Below are 19,790 nucleotides of genomic sequence, written 5' to 3'. Positions count from 1 at the left end.
AGACATTGAGCATTAAAACCCTCCTGATACAGGGCATAGCTGCCAAGTTATCCCTTTTTTAAAGGGATTTTCCCTTATGCTGAATAGGCTTCCTCGCAAGAAAAGGGAAAACTTGGCAGCTATGATACAGGGCTGCCTTCAGATGCCTTCTAAAAGTTGTGTAGTTGTTTATTTCCTTGACATCTATTGGAAGGGTGTTCCACAGGGTGGGCACCACTACTGAGAAGGCCCTCAGCCTGGTTCCCTGTAGCCTCACTTCTCGCAGTGAGGGAACCAGCAGAAGACCCTCGGAGCTGGACCTCAGTGTCCAGGCTGAACGATAGGGGTGAGGACGCTCCTTCAGGTATACTGGGCCGTGGCCATTTAGGGCTTTAAAGGTCAGCACCAGCACTTTGAATTGTGCTCGGAAATGTACTGATTAGAGAGGAGGCAAATGTGGGGCATGATAGGGGTGAATAACTTTATGCACGGTGAGGGAAAATGGAGAGTAGTCTTCCTCTCTCTCTCACTCATAATATGAGAACTTGTGAAAACTGAGACAGGACAGGCGGAAGAAAGTGCTTCTGTGCATGCTGCAGAGTTAAACTATGGAGCTTGCTCCCAGAAGGTTTAGTGGTGGCCACCAGCTTGGAGGGATTCGAAAGAGGAGTCTGTGATTTATGGATGGAATAAGGCTATCAATGGCTGCAATGGTTACGTCCTGCCCTCTCTGCAAGATACAAGTTGCTGGGAGTTGCAGGTGGGGAGAGCGCTGTTGCACTTGGGTTCCAGTTGAGGGTTTCCAGTAGGCATCTGGTTGGCCACTGTGAGAAGAGGCTGCTGGACTAGATCAGCCATTGACTTGATCCAGGAGAGTGCTTCTTATGCTCTTATGAGTTGAAATGAGTACAGTGTTTTCATGGCAGGGCTGGTGCTTCTCCTCTGGGAATGATAAAGAGTAGCTGCTGGCATTGGTCAAAAAAATCAAAATAAATGCATGGATTTATTCTCAAAATACACACACACACACACACACACACACACAAATTGCCTTTGTTTGGAACACTGGCCAATCTTAAATTCATATTCTGATATGAAACACCCTGCTAATCTTGTGCTGCATTGCCTCCAGTATGATTAACCTGGACACCTACCCATGAGATGAATGTCTGAATGCACACTGGTGTCGCCTATGTGTTTAGAACCTACGTACACTCTTTAAATGAATGGAACCTTTTGCAGAGAGTCAGGCTGTACGTCCATTTATAATGTGTGTATGTGTTAAACCCTTATGGTTCATAACTTGCCACACATGGAAGTAGAAAAAGATTGGTTTGCTGCGTGGAAATGAAAGAGACAGAGTATGTATATGAGTGCTGCCTTAGACAGTGAGTTTGCAAATATCTGGCAGCAAATAAGGGTTAGGCGCGCGCGCGCACACGCACACGCACCCCTTAGTCCTAAACAGTGAAAGAAGCCCTAACTACCCAGCAGCCCAGAGAAAGTGAGCATAATGATGAGCCACAGCAGTTGCACTAAAAGAAAGAAAAACAGGGGGAAGGCATATCTAAATAAGCAGAGCATAAAGTCTGTGCTCAGTTCTGGGTCACCTGGGAGACAGAAGTGTCTGAGAAAGTCAATGATGTTAGAGATCATTGAGGAGCAAGGAAGGGGTCCTGCTGAAACTGCGCGCTAACCATTGGAAACCTGGGGTTTAAGTAAATTTTGACTCTAACTACCGGTACCTTCTTTGGGGAGGGGAGGGGGCTTCCTTAGTGAGTGAATAACAAAACACCAAGTCCTTTCAATTATTCTTTGTTCCTTCTAGTGTACTATATTGCTTTAGTGAAATAAGTTTGAAGAGGACATGTCCTGAATCATACATTTACCTTAAAAGAGATTCACGCATTGCCTGTTTGGAGACTGGTTCCTGCTTACAGGTGGCTGATAACTGGATCTTTCTTGCAAACACAAGCAAGGATCAGTGCTCTGATCTTTCCGGCAGCTATTATGGTCAGGGTGTTGGCTGCCTTTTCCAGCTCACATTAGAGAGAGGAGCTACCGTGTTTCTCCAAAAATAAGACACTGTCTTATATTTATTTTTCCTCAAAAACACACACGGTGGCTTATTTTCAGGGGATGTCTTTTATTTTATTTTATTAAGTATGGTGCAGTTTAACCTACAAGGTTAAACTGCCTATCACTATGGCTTATTTTCGGGGTATGGCATATTTTCGGGGTATGGCTTATTTTCGGGGTATGGCTTATTTTCGGAGAAACATGGTAACACCAGGGTCACAGATAGTTCATTAGAGGTATATTTTATATTAAATTCATGCCAGCTATTCCAATACCATACTCCAAAAAGTTGAGACTACCACCCATAATTGCTCTGTACTTCTGAGAACAATTTAAGAGAAATTGCTGTATCTCAGTAGTCGTACCTAGTCCTTGACAGGACAACACAGCAGGGATCTCCTCTCTGTCTCTCGCCTAAAATGTCATTTTCCCCCTCTGGGAGAATGTCCGTACCCATCAGAATTTAGACTAGATGGATGGCATTTTGACTTAGTTGAGTATCTGAATGCTGTTTTGGAATCGATATTTTTTTTCTAGCAATAAAGATGCCATGTCACTAATTGGCGCAGTTTCTCTTTGTCAAATTGCCGTTAAGTAATGCACTTTGTATCTAGTGCTCAGTGGCGGCTTCAGTTGTGCATGATGCATTGGACAAATCTGGCAATTAAATCTAACACATGCGATGAGGAAAGAGAAAAGAGAGACAGAGGAAGGCGGGTGGAATATTCATGCCCATATTGACTAAAGTGGGTAAAATGAAATCCCTTCTTATTTTGTGTAACCGCTCGTACTTGATGTACATACATCCTATTGGCACCAGTAAAATGAAAAGCCACTTTGCTTATCGGGACAAATAGGAAAACAATCCCATCTTTTAAAGAAATTATCTTGCTCAATTGCCCTGTGATGCTGCCATCAACATTTCGATTAAAATAATAATATTTTTTAATGACTCTGCGCGGCAGGCAGCAACAATCACTGGGTTACTCAAGAAGCTTCACTCTCATTTTGAGGTTTCTAATTCTGAATGTTCTCCCTCTCTATTTTCCTTTTAAAAAATTAATGAATTTACCAAAGATTAGCGGATAATGGAATGTACTGACACCGCACTTCCTTTCTGTGCTCTGAAAATCAAGTGACTTTGCTTCACTAGAAATCTATAGCAGTGGGACATCTATAAATTATGTCTGTGCCTATAATCGATAGGTAGAGACAAATAGAAGATTTGTACTGGCTTTTGGGGTGATGGCTGCGGTGGTCTAGGGACCTCCTCTGATACCTGTCTTGGTTCTTCTCTCTTGAACCTGTACTTTTAGATTCAGGGGGAAATCAGCCTTTGCCTTGGACATATGATAGACACAGCCTCAATATTTCATAGATACATAAAACATTGCCTTCTGCTGAGTCAAACACTGGTCTCTAGCTCACTCAGTATTTCTACATTATGGGGTGTTAGGGGACGGGCAGTATCTCCAGTGTGGGACACGTTGTGCTCCTTCTGGGTAGTTCACCCATCACTGGTCCCCCTGCCCTGCACTCAGCTCTCACCTGTGGCTCTTAGGAGCTGTATCAGCATGCAACAGCAGCCACACCCTGGGACTGCTTCTACTGGTCAGCTGAACCAGGTAAGGGTAGGTGATGGGTTTCAAACCCTCAGTGAGTTAGGGACTTCCCTTGCATGCAAATACAGGCTCCGGTGGACTAAGCAGACGAGACCAAGAGTGGGTCCAGTGGTCAAGAAGGCGGGTTTCTGCACATGCTGTAGAAGGAAGTGAGGGGGAGATGGGACTTGTCAACCTGGCAAGGTAGCCCATCTAGGAGAAGGAAAACTCTCATCCTAAACCTCCCCTTCCTTGTGGCTATCCTCATTTGCGAGAAAGGATTCAGGAGTAAACCCCGAGGAACAATATGGAACTGCTGCTTTGCGGAACATCTTTGGGAGAAATAAAGGATTGGGACTAAACCCTGCAGAAATCCAGAGTGGAGCCCCTAAGGCAGTTGGATGGTATCTTGTACGCCACCTTGTGGCAACTCCTGTAGCCAAGCTGGTGCCAAAGGTATTGCTCTGGTTTTCTTTGGGCCACGTCAGTGAGACCAAAATGGGGGGTCTTGTCATCTGGGCAGCCCAGGACCTCCATACACACTGCCCAGGCTTACTCTATACGGTTTCAAGCCAGGTTCTTTCCCGGTTCTACCTAGAGATGCCTAGGGTTAAACCAGGTAACTTGCATGCAAAGCAGATGCTCTCCCACTGAACTATGGTCCTCCCCAAGTGATAGTATAGAAGAGGCCTAGTGCCACCATGTAGCATCCTCGGGCATCCTCTAGGTAGTTCGCAGGCAGGGCCCACCACCCAAACCTTCTCCAGACCCATCTTAATTTTCTTTCTCATTCTCGGCCCTGGAAGTCCACCATTTTAATTTCCCAGAATGCCTAGGAGTGTTCCTACGTAGTGGGTTTCTATTGTACACCCACCATGAAATCCCATGTCCATTTGATGGTTGTTGCTTAGAGGAAAGTGTTGTCTTCTTAGGAAGCAGAACTCAGAAGCCAGCCAGCTTCCTCTTGACTGCTTTTACCTGCCATCTATTTATTTCTCTGTGCGATTGGATTAGCACTTGCTTGAATGTAGCCGGAGAGCAAAGGCATAAAGCTCTCTCTGTATGCTTCCTAATGAATAGCCTACTCTGAAATCTCTGAGAGTTTCTCTTTATGAAAGAGCAGACTGTAATTTGTCCATGTTGCTGCCTCTATTCAATTTCATGTTACAGTGGTGGGACTGGGCAGCTAAATTTTGGTGCCAATGAGGCAATGCCTCTCCAATAGTGTTTGGTGGTAATCCTTCTTACATACCTAGAATCATAGAGTTGGAAGGGACCCAAGGGTCATCTAGTCCAATCCCCTGCAATGCAATGTATATATCTAATTTATATATCTAATTATGATATATAAATGTAATAAGTGGTAAATGAATAAGGCATCTCAAGGCAGCCCTGTTTAGGTAAGCTTTTAATGTTTGATGGATTTCTGTATTTTAATATTTCGTTGGAAGCCGCCCAGAGTGGCTGGGGGAACTCAGCCAGATGGGTGGGGTATAAATAATATATTATTATTATTATTATTATTATTATTATTATTATTAAATTTTGACAGTTTTGTTTTTGATCCCTTTTCTACTGATTCCTAATGTGGAATTCACCTTTTTTAGACAGAGCTGACATTTTCACCAAGCCAGCTGCCTCGTCCCCAATATCAGCCACTGCTAGTTAAGGCATTTTAAATATACGTATACGTGAAGTAAGAGCATCAACATGTATACACCTACCGTACTTTTCTGTGTATAAGACTATGTTTTTTTTTATTTAAAAAATCATGTTAAAAAGTGGGGGTCGTCTTATACATGGGTAGTGCATCGGGTGGGCGTTTGATTGGTTGCTGCCAAGGCTGTCAGCAGCTATTGTGCATGTTATTGGTTGCTGTGTCAATGGGTGGTTGATGCTCCGGCAGTTGGGTGGGTGATTGGCAGCTTCTGCTGGCGAGGGAACAGATGGGAGGCGGATTTAGCGACTCATGTGGGTGAGCGGTTTTAGGCAATCCCCGCTAAAAAAACACTCAACAATCCTGAGTAATCCTTCCCCCCCCCCAAAAAAAAATAAGCTCAACAACTCTGTGCCATCTTTTCTTAAATTTGAGTCCCCATTTTCTTAAATTTGAGTCCCTCCAAATAGGGGGCGTCTTATAAATAGGGGGCGTCTTATAGATGGATTCCGTTTGACTTCCAAGGTATGACTGTATTTCTGAAAGCCAGAAAAAAGTCAGACTTGTAAGCTGCAAATCAGTTAAAACGGAAATAGAAAGGGGTGCAGAAATGCCGGTGAATCTGATCAATTTTTGCTCTTGTTCTTTTGGGGAGATCACCCCCTACCCTCTGCTCAGTCTTCAGTATGGGGTGCACTATAAGTGCAAATAAACACAGGGAGATTTCAGCACAAGTTGTGTTCATTTGCAGCACACATAGCTTGTAGAGACAAAGACAGAGTACATCCAATCCTCGAAAAAAATAGGCTCTGTGTTGTCTTTGTTGCTCCTGTTGAGATTGTGATTTCTAGGAAAGTATTTTGACTGTCTCGTTTATGGATTTAATAAACTGTAAAACATGAATATTGATTTGCACATGTTGGTACAATAGGATTTAAACTTGCATAGCTACATCATTTTTATCGAACCTCATTAGTGTGCTGGCATGTGCTTCAGTCTCACTTGCCTGGCTCCATTTGTTCTCCTAAACCCATCCCCACCCCTCGCCCAAAAGCTAGCATGTATCCAAGCAGTCTTTCGAGATCCTATTTTTAAAAGAAAAGAAAAGAAAGCCTGCTTCACTTTTGTGTGACCATCCGCGAAACATTTAGCAATGCTTTCACAGTCAACACTTAATACACGTGTCCTTCTTTTATGCATTAGTTTTGAAATACTTTAACAGCTGTGTTCACGGTACTCATATCCTCCCTTCCGTTTCCTCCATTGATGGTGCTGACATTCCAAACCCATGGGGGACGCAGAGGTCTACTTAACTGTCTGTGCAGCCAAGGAAGTGGTTTACATTTAATTGTGATTGCCACTGGGTTACAAAGCCCAGTCCTCCTTTTACCATCCATGGGCTCTTAATTCCAGGGAGTGGAATGAAGATGGATGAGCCCCATGAGAATGGATGGGCTATTAATTGTGCACTGAAAAGGCTGCTAAATCTGTGCGTCTTGGGGAAGAGTGTGTTTGTGTGTGTGTGTGTGTGTGTGTGTGAGAGAGAGAGAGAGAGAGAGAGAGAGAGAGAGAGAGAGAGAGAGAGAGAGAGCGCATAATGTTTTGTGTTAAAATAGGATTTTTAGCATGCTTAATTTTGATTGGATCATGCCATAATAATTATCATTATTGTGCTTTCCCAGTTGCAAAGAGAATGGGGGGGGTGGATTCAGGTTCCTGGGAGTCAAGCTGTAGATCCTTATTTGGTTTTATTTATTCATAAGGAGATTTATGTACCACCAGCTCTTATAAAGTATCAGGGTGGTGGAGAAGAATATCTGCAACAAAACATAAAAGGCCATAAGAAACAATATGAAAGAATCATTAAAATGACTGTCTAATCAAGAAAAGTAAAATAAAAAAATTCCTTCAGTAGCACCTTAAAGACCAACTAAGTTTTTATTTTGGTATGAGCTTTCGTGTGCATGCACACTTCTTCAGATACTTCTTCAGATACTGTATCTGAAGAAGTGTGCATGCACACGAAAGCTCATACCAAAATAAAAACTTAGTTGGTCTTTAAGGTGCTACTGAAGGAATTTTTTTATTTTACTTCGATCCAGACCAACACGGCTACCTACCTGTAATCAAGAAAAATTAAACATTTGCAAAGGCCTGTCATCACGAAAAGAGATGCCCGAAAGTCAACAGCAAGGTTTTCTGCCAAATCTCTGCTGGAAAAAAGTATTCCACAGTATGCCCACAGTTGGGCATCTGTAACATGAGGAATAAGGAACAATGCTCCTCTCGTAGATCTAAGGTGGATAATATAAGGGCTTAGGTACCCTGGCTAAAAGTTGTCGAGAACTTTGTGTGTCAACTCAAGAGTGTTTAACCAGATTGTGGTAGTTTATAGGCAGCTAAGTCCTTGTCCAGAGCCTGTAACCATGGAAAGAAATATCCATCCTCTTAACATGATCAAGCTATAAATAATAATAAATCTTTATTGTCACTACACCACCTGTGTGCAGTGAAATTAAATAAGCCCCCCCCCCACATACACTCAGTCTTGTTCACACTCTGTGTGCTTGTCGGAAGTCATTTGCACCACTATTTTTTTCCATTCAGCAGCCCAACAGCCCATGGATAAAAACTGTTCTTTATCCTGTTGGTGCAGCTGACGATACCTCTGTATCTCCTGCCCGAAGGTAGGAGATTAAAGAGGTGCTGCCCGGGGTGTGAGTCGTCCCTGAGAATTTTCCTCACTCTCCTGAGGCAGCGGTCTCCTGCGATGTCATCTAGCGATACTCAGGGGACAGCCCATGATATCATGTGCTGTATTCACCACCCTCTGTAGGGGCTTCCTGTCCGTAGCTGTCAAACCAGCGTACCACACTGTAATACAGTATGAAAGGACACTTTCTATTGTTGACCGGTAGAAAGAGATCATCAATTTTTGTTTGACATTGTTCTTACGCAAGACCCTGAGGAAATGGAGTCTCTGTTGGGCCTTCCTAACTAACTGGGTTGTATTGTTTTTCCAAGTGAGGTCTTCACTAAGGTAAACTCCCAGGAAATTAGAGGAAGAGACTCTCTCCACATAACCCCCCCCCAATATACAATGGGGCTAGTTCCCCTCTCTTCCTCTGAAGGTCCAACGCCATCTCCTTTGTCTTACTGATATTTAGGTGCAAGTTGTTCTCTAGGTACCATGGTCAAGACTTTTTGAACCTCCCTATATGCTGATTCATCTCCACCTGTAATTAGATCCATTATGGTGTATCGTCTGCAAACTTATTAATAATTATAGTGGATGGATTGGATGAAATACAGTCATATGTATACAACGACTACAGGTAGGGACTGTAGTCCCTGTGGGGTGCCAGTGCCGAGCTTCAGAGAGGTAGATGTAACAGGCCCAATCCTCACTATTTGTGTGCGATCCCTCAGAAAGTCTTTAATCCAATCACAGATGGTAGAAGAAAGCTCATCATTATTGTACTACAGCTGCCACTAGGGTTGCCAGACTCAACAGTGGACAGGACTTCTGTGCCTTTAATTGCCCTGTTCTCTTTTGAGTCTGGAAACCTTAAAGAGAAACCAGCAGACCCTTTGCCTAGAAATTAAACAAAGGGTCTGCTGGTTTCTCTTTAAGGTTTCCAGACTCAAAAGAGAGCAGGGCAATTAAAGGCACAGAAGTCCTGTCCACTGTTGAGTCTGGCAACCCTAGCTGCCACTTCAGGAAACTGGAGGGGTGATGAATAAAATAGGATTCTGGTCCCACTCCTAAGCATCCTTCCCCTCACATTTAGACCAGCGAAACTGCACTTTGAACATTTTGTTTCAGTGTATCTGAAGAATTGTGCATGCACACAAAAGCTCATACCAATGACGAACTTAGTTGGTCTCTAAGGTGCTACTGGAAGGAATTCTTTTATTTTGTTTGTTGGTTATTTTGTTTGCACTTTGAACAGTGTGCTTAAGATTCTTTTAGTTTCCCATGGAATAAATGCCAGAACCTTAACAACTTTCATAACTAGAGACAAAATGGTGCCAACTTGTCTTCCTACAACCAGATGCACCTTACTATTCCCAGCACACATCTTGTTTTGCTGCAGCACTGCAGCACTTGGTGGGGAAAGCTAGCCATAATTTCTCATGTCTTCATTGGTTGATGAAATCTGTTCAACGGTGGCACCCGCAAACTCCGTGTGGGTGGAGGGTGTATGTGACCCTGGCCATTTCAGAAATAATAATGTTCGAGTAAGGAAGCGGTGGTATTGGAACTGTTGGAGGAACTTGATGGAAAGTGTGTGCTTGCTTGGAAGACTTGACTCCCTTTAATATCACCCTTTGACCCGGAATCCGGCAACTAGCTTTTGGAAATTGTTACAGAAGAGAGAATATGAAATAAGATGGGCTACTCTTCATCTGTACAGTTCACAGATCATGTGATTGATTATTGGTGAGTCAAGCCTGGGAGAGTTATGACTTTCATCCAGAAAATCATTTTAGGGACCTGTTATTGAGGCTATACTTAGCAAGAGCAGTCAGGGAATGCTCAGATGGAAGTAGAAAAGGACACCGGTTCGTCAATATTGGTTTTGGACAGAGTGGGGGAAAAGGAGAGTCCAGCATCTCCCTGTCAAGCTAAGGTTACATCAGCAATTGAGGTAGAGAGAAGTCAAGAGGTGAACCTTGAAGATGTAGCAGCTAGGAAATAAATCAACACTAGTGATCTTGTTCCATGTTTGTGGTGTGTGTGTGTAGACATGACTTTCACCCTACTTTCGCTTATTTTGTTTATTTATCGACAAATTTATATGCCACCTGTTTGAAGATGTACTATATTCCCATGGGGACTTCCAACAAATAAAGTCCATTTAAAACCATATAAAAGATTAAGCATCACATCGATGATAATAATGATAGCAGTAGTAAAACACTACACTACTTCTAATCTAATTTCATTGGTCTGCCAGCACAACAATGGCTCTTTTTATTCTTGACTGCTTATAGTACGATAAGAAAGGGTCTGTAAGCAAGTTGTAATTTAAAATAACCTGTTGAGTTCTTATCATGGGGGCTCCAATGATCTCATACTGTCCTCCCCTCTCCCAATTTCAGTCCTCAAAATCACCCTGTGAAGTAGGTTAGGCTGAGAGACAGTGACCAGCCCAATATCAGCCAGGTCCTAGCCCAACACTCTAACCATTACACCACCACTGGCTCATTGTTGTGCTTCTGGGTACCATTTGCCTTCCTCTTCTTGCATGTTCTTTTTGGCCTCATTTGCACACAGCAGTCTTCCCCAACCCGGTGCCCTCCAGATGTTTCAGACTTCCAGTCCCATCAGGCCCAGCCAGAACAATTGTGGTCCAGAACATTTGAAGAGCACTCAGCTGGGCATAATTTCACAGCATCATTTTATTCTCATCGGCTGCAGGGATTACATAATTGCCATACATGATGCCACAATGCTGAATCTGACACAATGATGTCATGGATATTTGTAAACAAAATTGCATGGCTTCTGTCAGCAAATGCGGCAGATGAAGGCAAAGAAGGAAGGTTAAATAAGTACAGTGAAAGGAACAGCAAACAGGAGGGCAAAAAGATGTCAGTTGGCAACAAAACATTGCAAATGTTTGCCGAGTTAAATGTCCCCCTCCTCATGTTCTATTTGACTACATTTGAAGTGTACCTTGAAAATAGAGAAAATTTAATGCTGTCTGTTTTTTTTTTTAAAAAATGAATACTTGAATTAGGAAAAAAGAAAAGAAATCTTGATTGATTGTAACTGATCTAGTGAGGAGCAATTGTAGTTTCCTTCGCTTATTAATGCTGAGTTGCAAATGGCAGTGGACACACCAGAAAAATCCTTGAGTACTGGTTAAATTAAAACCACCCAGGATTGTAACTTGTAGAAGGACAATAAGTGGCAGATCCATTGGAACAACCCAGTTGTGGGAGCCTTCTTCTTCTTCTTCTTCTTCTTCTTCTTCTTCTTCTTCTTCTTCTTCTTCTTCTTCTTCTTCTTCTTCTTCTTCTTCTTCTTCTATCGCTCATAGCCGAGTAAGATTGTCTTCCATAAACACAGTTTTAACAATGGGTCCGTAAGTGACTGTGGAGGCCAATTCTGGATCCACACGCCCTTCCACAGTGGGGACATTGGTTTCCAAGCAGGAGTTTATCATGGTGTGGATTTGCCAAGCGTGCCTTTCTCTAACACGTTTCTCCCTTGTGTCCTGAGATCGAGTTTCTTCAAAGCCCATTGGTAAAGGCTGTTCTCCAACTGGAGCACTCACAGGCCAGTGTTTCCCAGTTGTCAGTGTTTATACTACATTTTTTAAAGATTTGCCTTGAGAGTCTTTAAACCTCTTTTGTTGACCACCAGAATTACGCTTTCCATTTTTAAGTTCGGAATAGAGTAGTTGCTTTGGAAGACGATCATCAGGCATCCGCACAACATGACCAGTCCAACGAAGTTGATGTTGAAGAATCATTGCTTCAACACTGGTGATCTTTGCTTCTTCCAGTACACTGATATTAGTTCGCCTGTTTTCCCAAGTGATGTGTAAAAAATTTCGGAGACACCATTGATGGAATCTTTCGAGGAGTTGGAGATGGCATTTATAAGTGGTTAATGCAAACCGAACTGGGCTGTTCAGTCTCACCTTGGTAAGATATGCATTCCTATACTCAGATGTGACTGGCTGGCAGTTTTTGGTCTGTCTAGTCTTTTACATCTTCAGAACACAGAATTCCTCACCCGCAGCACTATCTGATGGGAGGAAATCTCCAGATTAGAGCCTCTAGGTCTTATAACCTTCTGTCAGGGCTGGACCACCCATGAAGTAAGGTGAGATGACCACCTTGAGTGGCGGGAACCACCGGGGAAGCAGATCTCAATGGAGCTCTCTACCCCCTACACCTTGTTCTTGATGTAGATCTTCACTCACCCCTTCTTCCCTGGTGGGGAGGGGCACACATTTTTGTGGCTTGCTCCAGGTGCCAAAATGTATTGGGCCAACCCTGCCCTCTGTCACGGAAGTCTGTGAGTTCAGTTCCTACACAGTCTATTGCCATTAAACATATTACAGCAGATGCGCATCATTTGGGTCCTCTTATTTGCTTTTACAGTTCAATGGCCCAGCCAATATTTTTTACAACAGACACTTGTGTGGTTCTTACAATTATCCAGATGATCTCATTAAGCATTTCAGAGGAGAGGCTCTGGTCTCTGCGGTCAGAGAATGCCCAAAGCCTTAGATTGCGGCCTGCCAAATGATAGCAGGTCTTCTGCAGGCTTTGCTGAATATCCATGTAAATTCTTCTTCATTCTGGGATGACCAAGTTCTTAGATTCTAATGGTTCCTTGGGAACCATTACGGCCCATGACCCAGCAAGTAATGGGGATGTTTGGCAGTCAACTGAGTCTCCATTCCCTCTAACATGGAAAGGAGTCAGCCAATGTATCATGTGGGTTCATAATGTGGGGAGGGGGTTCGGAAAATAGTCTGCTCGTTTCCATCTATTAGGAAGGGAAATCAATTGTCAGCTCCGTTTGCTTGCCTGCATTTTGCATTCCAGGTAATAAGTCATAGCTGAATCCCATTCCACGCAACTTGAGCTTGATCAGATTGAAGAGCAATTTCTGGCCTTGTGGAGGGAGCATCCATCGGTATACCCAGTGGAAGGTTTTTTTTTAGCATGTTCAGATTGGCAAAACTGATATAACCTCTGAAGTCCAGCTGTCATTGCTAAAATAATTTTACTGCATTTTTCATGTGGCATAAGTAATTAGTTCAATGAGCCAAAGTCACCTTGCGGACTAATCAGAGTATTGATTATGAAGGGTATGTTTTAAATATTTGTGGTGCAAAGGGGGGAGGGGGAATGGTTTAACCTTTGGGAGGATATAGCTGTAATACGAGCCTGACAATGATTTTACTTCCATTGCATTGGAGATATCAACATATTCCTAGTTTTAGGGGTATTGTATGTTCTTTTTTCTTTATATGGACCTTAAAATATCTCAATGAACTGATCGATGTGTATTGCGTTCTGAGCACAAAGATAGAATTTCCTGTGTGATCTCTCCATATGTATCGATAGATGATCCTTTTTTCTTAAAAAAAGAAGCAAATATTATGAACAGAAAAGCCTGAAACTGCAACTTTGTGATACTTGCACCAAGTTCAGTTTATATGAAAGTCAATGTAGTTTCTTCCCTTTTCCATAAATCTTGGATTGTGGGTTTATTAAACATCCTTTTTAAAAGGGGGAATGGCATTGGGCAATGGCGAGTGAGGAATTAATGCCACAGGCATTGGGGCACACTGAAGGAGTGGCTTGCTTTGCTCTGAGTTTGGGTACCATAGTTAAGTCATGTGCAAATAAGGTGGCTAGTCCCTGGCACTTGACTGCTGAATGCTCCCGGTGTTTGACAATTCCAAACCTTTTCAGCAGGGGGCTGGTCCACTGTCCCTCAGACCTTGTGGGGGACCGGACTATATATATATATATATATATATATATATATATATATATATATATACATATACATATACATATACATATACATATACATATACATATATATATATATATACATATATACATATATACATATATATATATATATACATATATACATATATACATATATATATATATATATATATATATATATATATATATATATATATATTGGGGGGGGGGGGAATCAACAAATTCCTATGCCCCACAAATAACCCAGAGATGCATTTTAAATAAAAAGCACACATTCTACTCAAGTAAAAACACGCTGATTCCCGGACCATCCGCGGGCTGGATTTAGAAGGTGATTGGGCCGAATCTGGCCCCTGGGCCTTACTTTGCCTACCCATGCACTACAGGAACTGCTGCCAGTGAAATGCTGGCTATGGAATTCTTTCCTACAAGAGGCGATGATGGCCACCAACATGGATGACTTTAAAAGAGAATTAGTCAGATTCATGGAGGAGAGGGCTAGCAATGCTGCTTTGAGGCTTCTCATAAGCATCTGCTTAGCTACTCCAAACACCCATCTATGTAAGGTGTTTGTCTCTGTTGGACAAGGTCAAAGCTGTGAACATGTGGAAGAAACACATTTTTAGGACCAAGTTATGTGGCACAATTTATTAAGGCCATCCATTTGGAAACTTATCCAGTCTCTTTTTAAGTAGATCTTATCAGCTGTTCCTTGGACATTTTCTCCAGTCGCTAATGGTTCCTACACTTAGAAATTTTAAAATAATTAACACTCAGCATAAAATGGGACTGGGAGCTGGGAGGGGAGAGTTATTGACCAAAGAGGCCCTAAGAATTATTTATCCTCCATGGTTCTAGCAAGCATGGAACATCGACACTCTGGCTGTCGCTGTTGTAATATAAGTTTATCAAAAGGGATCTTTATAAAGCAACTTTGGTTGAGTGAATTATTAATGGTGGAAATATAACCTTTAACTCATTGAGTCTATTGTGCTGCTTTGTGCTACTCGGCCTTGTGTAAATATAATGTAACACAATAAATCAGTGGGTAGATGCAACATTGAAGATAAGAGGCATTGTTTGAATTATGGATCGCCTGCATGAGGATCACTTAAAGTTTCTATTTTGAAGGGATTCCTCGGTTTGAGAATGTGACAGTGATGCATAGCTATGCCCAAGTTTAGCTTCATAGTGGAAGTGAGTGTTAGAAGGGGCAGGTGGTTTCTCTTCAAAGGCAGAGCAGATTCTGCATATCTACTCTCTTAAAATTCTGTTCGAAACTGTCGACATTCCTTTGTCTCAGGAGACGATGGAGGAGCATGCCTTTGGGAGTGAAGTCAAACCATTGAAGAGTTACAGCACCTGCTGTGGCTGTAGAGACTGATATGGGAGAGACATGTTTAGTTGCAGCTGGGGCAGATGAAGGTGTCCAGTTGTGCTGCTGCAGATGCACAGATGCAGATATGTTTATTCTTTCTGCATTCCTCCCAGCATCGTTTCTTCTCTGGCCACAGCTGTGATAGTGAAGCTAAACACACTTCTTAGGAACTAATTCTTAGGGAATAAGTCCCATGATTTAAAGAAACACCCTTATTTTCAAGTTCATTGGATAGTGCTGTTAGACCTCAAAGTTATCTTTACAAGAACCCATTAGGATAGACCAGGGATAGGGAACTTGGGTATGGTGCTCAGATTGGGGGGAGGGGGCACCTTGACTTCTAATAGTTCGGTAGAAGACTGGATTTCAGCAGGCATTGCTTCCTCCTAAAATTCCATCTTCTACACTACTGTTAAAAGTGCAAGAGCCCAATCCTGTTTTTCAGCTTCCTTTGAACCTCCCAAAGTTGCTGAAATACAAATCCCATCATCCCTGACCATTGCCTGGGCCGGCTGGGGCTGCTGGGAGTTGGAGTGCAAAAATATCTGAGTGGGGAACCAGTGCCAGATTAAATCCCGCGGAGGCCCCTAGGCAGTCGAATCCTCGCCCGCCTGCCCTGCAAATTATCTCCTAATATTTTTTTTGATTTAACCAACCAACAATTCAATAAACCAATTTTATTACACAATAATATTTTGTCACAGGACCCATAGGCTGTGCCTACTCTGCCTATTTGGTAGTCCAGCACAGTGGAAGACCTGCAGATCCCTTATCCCTCACATCTCTAACAGTCTCATAGGATATGGCTGGTACAGTGGACCCTCTGGATATGAACTTAATTTGTCCCGGGGGTCCGTAAGTACCCCCAAAAGTCCTCAACATGAGGTGCTGCTTCTGCGCACGCACACAGTGCGATAGAGCGCTTCTGCGCATGTGCGCGTGGCGAAACCCGGAAGTATACACTTCTGGGTTTGCTGCGTTCGCAACCCAAAAGTTTCGTTACCTGAAGGTAACGTAACCTGAGGGTCCACTGTACTTGAGAGCCCAACCCCATTAAAAACTTCTGGGCTTAGAATTGGGATGGCCATACATTGTTTTCGCAAAACTCCTACTACTGTAGTTCTTGTTTTCCTTTAACTTTCAGCTACTCCAGGCACTCTTATGTTTTGAAACTCGGTTTATGATTGTGCCGGGCTCAAGACTGCCATTTTATGTCTCTGCACTGTGGCATTCGCTCCCACACTCCACCTGAAGGACTTTCTTTCTTTTTTACACCACCGTTTAAGTCTAAACTGAAACACTGTGTTTGAAGTGTTGCTTCTCGTAACATGATGGAACGGATTCTCAAGGCTCCATTTTAATCATATTTTCCTCCCCCGTTCACCTTAATGCGCTGTGTCGCACAATGGGTTTATGGGCGGCACTATATAAACAAAAGCTGCACATTAAAAATGCTACATGTCCCAAATGCTTCTGAAAAATGTTAGCATATCAGCTGCTCTCTCAGCAGAATCTTTCTGAATGCTTTGCTGGGCCCGGGGATTATCGAACTTGAGCTCCAATAGATCATTTTGATGGATAATAAAGTGCACAATAGTCTCTATTCTATAGTTTTTCTACATGAGGAGAATGGTTCTTGCAGCTGTTATTTACTCCAACGAGCTTAAGAAGATACTTTCTACTAAGCCAGACACTTTGTCTTTCAAGCTCTGAACCATCTAATTCCAGTTCCAGGAATGGGGAATAATAATAATAATAATAATAATAATAATAATAATAATAATAATAATAATAATAATAATAATTTTTTATTTATACCCCGCCCATCTGGCTGGGTTTCCCCAGCCACTCTGGGCGGCTTCCAACAGAAAAATAAAACACAATAATCAATTAAACATTAAAAGCTTCCCTGAACAGGGCTGCCTTCAGATGTCTTATAAAAGTCTGGTATTTGTTTTCCTCTTTGACATCTGTTGGGAGGGCGTTACACAGGGCAGGCGCCACCACCGAGAAGGCCCTCTGCCTAGTTCCCTGGATAGGGATGGCAAAGAGATTCCGTTCTTTTCCCTTTAAAGGATAACTTACCTATTTCTCACTTTTCAAAAAGCAATACAGACCATGAAGTGAAACTGAGCTATCCTTTGAAACTTGAAGTTTTTCAAATTTTGTGATGCAGTTCACCATACCAAAAAAAAATGCATATACAAGTGTGTGTGTGTGTGTGTGTGTGTGTGTGTGTGTGTGAACATCTATTTTAGTGGAAATAACATTCAAAAAATGCATTTATATTGGGGTAAACTGCTTTGTAAAAATGTGTACAGAAAAGTTTATTTTTTTTTGGTGTTTAATAGAAATGTGCACTAACGCAAACAGGTGTGGAAATGTTGAGAAACTGTGCCAATGCTGCAGTTTCTCATCTTTGCTAGAAAGGATGTGATGCTTGTGGATCTGATAGTCATCTCTGGTAGATGTGTGAGAAGGTGAACAGTTTCTGGTCTAGTGTATTCACCACAACTGGGCAGATCATAAAACAATCCTTGAAAAAAAAGATATTTTTTATTAGATTTTTCAAAAAAACAAAAAAACAAAAAAACAAAAGCAATTACATTCCATCTTAGATTCCCCCTCTCAGTTCCTTACACTCTGCCGAGCTGTGACTTCCCTCCCTCCCGTCATTCGGCTTTATTTCTCACTCTTATCTCGCAGTTCCTTTTTACAAACGTGTATAGATTAAGTTCGTAGGATTTATTTCAGTCCCGCTAGTGTCCTTAAACTTCTACAGTTCCCCCCCCCCCCATATAGTCAATGAATTTACTCCATTCCTTCTGGAACTTTGTCTCTCCCTGGTTTCGGATACCACAGGTCAACTTTGCCAGTTCTGCATAGTCCATCATTTTCGTCTGCCACTCCTCAAACGTTGGTATCTCTTGGAATTTCCATTTTGGGGCTAATAAAGTCCTCGTCGCGGTTGTAGCATACATAAATAATCTCTGATCTCCCCATAAAACAATCTCTTCACCCTGATCTGACCCCAGACCTCCTGTCCATATTCAAAGAGGAGGTTGATATCTCTCAATACTGTCAAAGCCTGGTTACTAAATCTTTGGTTATGTCCACTTCTTGAGACCACTCGAAGTGGGAAAGGGACCGATCCCCTTTCATTTCGAAATTGGTATGATTGTTGTCTGGTGTTGCCATAAACTAACTGATGCAGCCATGTAGAAAAGCAAGTGAGGGTATCCTCTCGTGAAGTTTTTGTTAATATCTGGTATCGGTTCATCTGTTATTCTACTGAAGGTGACCGAGACTGCCAACCCCTGCTATCCTTCTTCATCCTTTTGGAGAGACATCTTTCCTTACGAGTCTTGGCTATTTCTGCCTTTGCTGTGAATGTGTAGACCGAGACTTCTGTATCCTCCTCCTGGATCCACCCTGGTCCTCCTTGGAAGCGTTGAGCTCCGGTTATGTTTATGTTGTTAAAAAATTAATAAAAAGATTTTGTTTTTTGTTTTTAAAAAATTAGAAAAATGAGAAAGGGACTGGAACTGAAATCATGGTGTTCAACATGATGTCTGTGTTCAAATCCACCACACCTGACCACTGGCCATGCTGGGGCTGATAGGAGTTAGATTTTTTTGTGTAATACGTAGCTGGGAGGAGAGAGTAAATCTAGTCTGAGGGAAAGAAGTTCATGTAAAACCTTCTCTGGGAGTGGCCCAATCCTGACCTTAAAGCTGCAGGGCATAGGAGCCAACTCCTAGGAGCCAAGGCCTCTTTGCCCCCCTAAAATATTTGAGGAGGCTGCCCCCCCAATAATTTATTCAAGTTGGCACCCCTGTTGCCTCCTGCACCTTATACTGTGAGCCACTAGCATGCTCAGCCTTTTCGCATACGTCGTCAAATGCCTTTTCAAAAATAATCATAGCAGCTATTCTTAGACAACTTCCTATTTAACACCTTTAGTTTCTAGTTACATTTTTGCAATATTTACTTCTTTTTGTCTACCATATCCCCTGTCGAGCTTTGTGTTTGTACAGGCAAACTTCCCACTTGTACTCCTTTCTGCTGTCAGGTTCTTAGTAATTAACTTTGCATTGCAATGTTCAATATTTGTGCCTTGAGGTCCGTACACCTCCTGTTTTCAGGCTGAGTGCATGTGTTCGTGTGTGGTGGTGGGGGACAGGGAATCCTCTTGTATTCTTCTCACAACCCACACATTGATACAAGACAATAAACTTTTATTCCCCCCCCCTTCTCCCAGAGGCTGTTGTCATGATTTCTCCTTCCTTTTTATAGCAAAGACAGACAACAACAGTGACTCAGAAAACACTGCGCTCTGGCATGTAGGCATAAGGTGCTCTTGTAGGTAATCATTAATCATCCCTGTTGGCTTTGTCCTGGGTCTCGTCAGCTAAGGCAGTTTGGTGATGGATAGAGTCAGTTTTCGGAATAGGGGAAGCAGCAGTTCCTTGCAGCTAAAACAAAGAATAACCATCAGGTCCAGGTGAGTTGGGAGAAGCAGCAGTGACAAAATAGCAGCAGCGGTGGCGGTCAGCTTCAACCTGCTTCATGAGGCCATTTCTTTAACTGGTTGATTTTAATT

The 19,790-nt window shown here is 42.5% G+C and overlaps 1 protein-coding gene across 32 annotated transcripts in view; it reads left to right on the top strand.

The window, feature by feature from the left end:
- NRXN1 (neurexin 1) overlaps positions 1–19,790 on the top strand; it is a 961,778-nt gene that overhangs the window by 679,344 nt on the left and 262,644 nt on the right. The window contains exon 1 of one of the 32 annotated variants that reach the window (XM_088666853.1): positions 19,628–19,691. The exons of the other annotated variants lie outside the window; for them this stretch is intronic. The gene's annotated coding sequence lies outside the window, so the exon portion shown is untranslated. Of the gene's footprint in view, positions 1–19,627; positions 19,692–19,790 lie in introns of those variants that run through there. 32 annotated transcript variants of the gene reach the window in all.

Source organism: Zootoca vivipara, chromosome 3 (assembly GCF_965207765.1).
Source record: "Zootoca vivipara chromosome 3, rZooViv2.hap1.1, whole genome shotgun sequence".
NCBI lineage: Eukaryota > Metazoa > Chordata > Lepidosauria > Squamata > Lacertidae > Zootoca > Zootoca vivipara.
This window is presented reverse-complemented; position numbering and strand designations above follow the sequence as displayed.